A 4,377-nucleotide genomic window follows, 5' to 3' on the forward strand; every position below is an offset into this window, starting at 1 on the left:
ATCGACATGGGAAACTTGATTATCCTAAAGCAGTCATCTGAAATCGCACTGTGTCAGGTCAGATGGCTGACTGAGCCTGGCCAGGGACAGGTGTCCAATGAGGAGGGAGGAAGTGGACACTCCAAGGGGCGTATTTATAGCAGTTGGAGTTAAAAATACAACCAGCCTGGTCCCAAAGCCTGGGCGCGATGGTGTGGACCTCTGTGGTGAGTGAGCCTCGCAGCGCCGAGAAGCAGAGTGGGGTGGGAAGGCCCCTCGCCACAGAAAGCCCCAAGAGACGTCTCGCCCGGAGGCCTGTGATGCCGTGAACACAGGCCCTGGGAGGTGACTAGTCACCGGCAATCCGAGGTCTCTTCCCACATCTGGCTTCCTCGCCAGCTGGAGCTTAGATCGCGGAACACCGAGGGGAGCTGCAGGAACGCATTGATGAAATCTGCAGGGCAGGGGAGGACTTTCCAAAGAGCTTCACATTTAATCACCGTGTTTTCCCCCCAAGTTTTACTGAGATATCGTTGACATGTAACACTGTCCGTTTGAGGTGTACAGCATCATGATTTGCTATATGTATATGTATGTATTGAGGAATGATCATGGTGGTAAGTTTCACTAACAGCCATTACCTCACACAGTTACTCTTTATTCACAAGTTGACTGATGGGCAACTTTGTCACTGATGTACATTGTGTTGTAGCTATTGAAATGCGCTTCTGGAAAGAGATGGAACATTGAAGAAAACTGCTTTTGTGGTGAAAACATTGTTGCAAATTACAAAAACCACATTTTTTTATGAATGTAAAATTTTTATTCATTTCTTTTGGTACGAACTAGTGTTTATTTAAAAATAACATTTAGGAATTTATACTCCCAGGACGTGTTATAGTTAACATCCAAAGACAATAAATATTTCGTGACAATTTATTATATGCTTAGTACTAAAAAGCTCCTAAATCTGAACAGTGTTGGCACTACAAGATTAGCGAATTGTGTTTGGCTAATGATTATGATAGAAAAACACTGAGGAAAATTTCAACCATTACAATCGGTAAAGGTATAATTTTGTATTTCATGAAGGACAGTAGTCATATTTAGCAATAGCCTCATTTACACATTAGAGTATACTCACCTCGAGGTTGTAGTTTGATGCTGTTTCTTTTCAATTCTCTTCTTGCAAATAACCAACAAGGCAGAAACTGCTTCCAACTGACGGTCCAAACAAAGGAGGAATCATGGCTAACCGTCTGGTTGCTAACATTTGTTAAAGGCAAATCGCAAACTTCGGAGTATGGTTCAACATCACCAAAAGGGGTAAAGTTGCTTCCTCTGGCCACCTTCTTCCATGAAAAAAGTGTACTTTGACTTCTAAAATGGATTTCAAAAATTCAGTAGAAAGATTTAACAACTATCAACACTTCCAACACTGATTTTTCTAATACCCAGAAACATCCACTTAGCAGTTGTTAAGACTAAGTTGAAAAACTGAATACTATTATACAAATGTAAATTATTACTATTAGCTAGTAGGAATAATCACTTGATTCTTAATCCTGTTTATATTTAATTATAAACATGAGACTGATTTTTAGAATAAAAAGAATGAAGAACATCTCCATCATGTGTCTTTGTTCCCAATAATCCCTTTCAGATAGATCTGTGAAGTAATACACAGCACAGTGTCGACATACCTTTCATTTCAAAGGCCAAAAAAAATGGGCCTTAAGTAGTGAGATCACTTCTATTAGGCTTTATATTAGTATCAGTTAATGAGTTAAGCAGTCAAACGAGTATCAGTTGATTTAATCTCGCCCAAATGAATGGGTCTCTGTTGGTTGATCAATGCAGAGAAACTCTGCAGGTAAGAAGTATCCAAGGTATTCCACTATGTCTGGGGTGGTGTCATAATGGTAGTGTCCACCTTCTTCATGATGACTGAAACAAGGAGTGTGCTCCAACCACAAATCAAACCCTGGGTCTCTGGAGATAAAAACTGGCAAACCAAAGGAGCCTTCATCTCATGAAAACGTAACCATTGATTCAAGTCTTCATCAGAGTTCAATGGGCAGGAAGAAAATTCTGCCGGCATAATGTGAATCTTCACTTTTCTCTTCTGAATCACGAAAGTACCTCCCATTCCTACAGGCTTATCTCCATAATGTTTTTCAAGAGTGTGTTTCACACAAGTCACAAACTTTAGTTTTCCAGTTCTTCTTTTGGCTTTCACCTCAATGACCTTTCCAGGTTGGCCTTCACTGGCAAAAAGATTAGCCAGTAATGCACACCCCAAATCATGATATTTCTCACTGTATTTCTCCAGTAGGCACCCTCCCTCTGCCGAGTTAACAGGAGCAAAGTAACTTCTATTCACTGGACGTTTGTGTTCACTTTCTGTTTGAACAACTGGCATAAACTCAGAATTGAATCCAAGAGTTTGAAACGGGCCTGCTCCTGCTCCAAGAACAAAAGCTCCAGGAAGCTGGATTTCTTTTGCGATTTTATTTAGATCATAAACTTTTTTTTTTTTTTTTACTTATAAGAGGCAAAAAGTAAGGTACACCTCCTACTTCTGCAATTCTAGTTTTCCCACAGATACCTTTTACGGGAAAGGTAAATGGCTCCTTAGTCAAATTAGGGCAATCAACTACAGACACCTGGACATCAGCAAAGTTATCCGTTAGCGCCTTTGGCTGAACTCCAAACTCCGGAACTCCACGCTCCAGCTGCCCTCCTTTCCACGTGCTGCCTCTCCCCTTCTGCGCAGGTCCCTAGCAGAGGCCCCGCCCCACGCTTGGACGTCGCCCCGCCTAGGCCCCACCCCACGCTCCAACGTCCCCGAAATCGCTTTCTGAAGGGAGAAAGAAGGCTGCTGGGAGAGGCGGGCAGCGGGCCTTTGTCCGCTTGCGGGGACCCAGTGCAGAGCGGGTCCCGCGCGAGGCCAGGGACGCGGATGCAGACCTCTGGGGCCTGTCGCAGGCCTGGATTAACTGACACACATGGCAGAGAGACGCCAGCTCCCAGGTACTGCCCGCCACCGTCCACCATCTAGGGAATGCGGCCGGGGAGCCCCTCACGCACTGCCCTGGGAGCGGGACGGGGCTGGGAAGAGGAGAAACACGCAGGGATGAGGCCTGACCAGGGAGCGCCCGGGGGACCCACATGTGAAATCTAGAAAAAGATGGGTGGTTTTTTTTTTCCAAGAGAGAAAGAGCTGGGTCTTAAGAAGCACACGAACAGGAGACCCGAGTGTGAGCGGACATGTGCCTCCTTCCCTGCCTCCTGCACACTCTGCTGGGTTGATTACTCACCGTGGCTGGGCCGTGGGGTCAGGCTTTGCCCTGGGGAGTTGCGCAATCACAGTTCTGAGTGTTGAAAAAAATAGTCTCATTGCGCCCATGGGTGCCTCTGGATGCTCAGAGGGAAAGGAGTCAGCGGGGTCCTCCTCGTCGAGCTGCCCAGAGACCCTGACTAAAGGGGAGAATTATGTGTATTAAACCCCCTGCGTCCTTTCCTCCTTTACTCCTACCCACCCCTACTTCCCAGACCCCAAAGCAAAAAACAACACAGGAGTGACAACGGTGGCCAGCTTACAGATAGAGAGCTGTGAAAAAAAATCCAAACTAGATTTTCAAGTCCACCCTGTTTATGCGACTTTCCAAGTGATTAAGTCAATGATTCCCAGCCCGGGTTTTAGGACACCCCCAGGTGTCTTTATTCCAAGGGCGATCGTGAAATTCCCCAAATAAAATGATTTTAAGTCCCTGCACTTTAAACTAAGCTCACACCTTGTACTCGTTACAAGCACACACTTTCAGAGGGAAGGAGATTGTGAAATCCAACAACAGTCTGATTCCAACAGACCGGCCACAGCAATCAAAATACCAGTTTGTATTTGGGTAACACTTTGCGGCTTTGAGAGCACTTTCTGATTCCTGGGTTAGTGACTAAACGTGTGAATTAATACAAAAGGTGACTGTTCTAGCCTCCACATTGCACTGGAGGTAGGAACGGAGACGGGCCCTTCCTCTGGCACGAAGCTATCTCCGTGTAGCTCATCTGTGAAGTTTCAGTGTGTCAGCGGCTGGTGGAGGTGCTGTTTGGAAAAAGGCTGGTGGCCCAGGCCTGGGCGGCAGTGGCATTGCTTGGGCCAGGCAAACAGGGCTCTGCGGGGCCCGGGGTCATGGTCAAAGAAAAGCAAGGGCAGGCAGCTTCAGGCTGGCTTTCCCACTGGGCCGAGCAAGGCTGGAAGTTCTGGGGTAGCGGCGTGAGCAGCTGGCCAGGTTAGCAATGAGCTCATGAGCAGTAAGGCCCAGGCTGAAATCTGGGTCCATTTCTTCCAGAGCTCACTCCCCTGCCAGCCTGCGGAGCTGCCTCTCGGTCAAATTC

The 4,377-nt window shown here is 46.5% G+C and overlaps 1 pseudogene; it reads right to left on the reverse strand.

Moving 5' to 3' along the window:
* Positions 1-1,793: 1,793 nt before the first annotated feature.
* On the reverse strand, positions 1,794-2,401 carry LOC131752919 (ester hydrolase C11orf54 homolog pseudogene; annotated as a pseudogene).
* Between the last annotated feature and the right edge of the window lie 1,976 nt (positions 2,402-4,377).

The sequence above is a fragment of the Kogia breviceps genome, chromosome 3 (assembly GCF_026419965.1).
Source record: "Kogia breviceps isolate mKogBre1 chromosome 3, mKogBre1 haplotype 1, whole genome shotgun sequence".
Classification (NCBI taxonomy): domain Eukaryota; kingdom Metazoa; phylum Chordata; class Mammalia; order Artiodactyla; family Physeteridae; genus Kogia; species Kogia breviceps.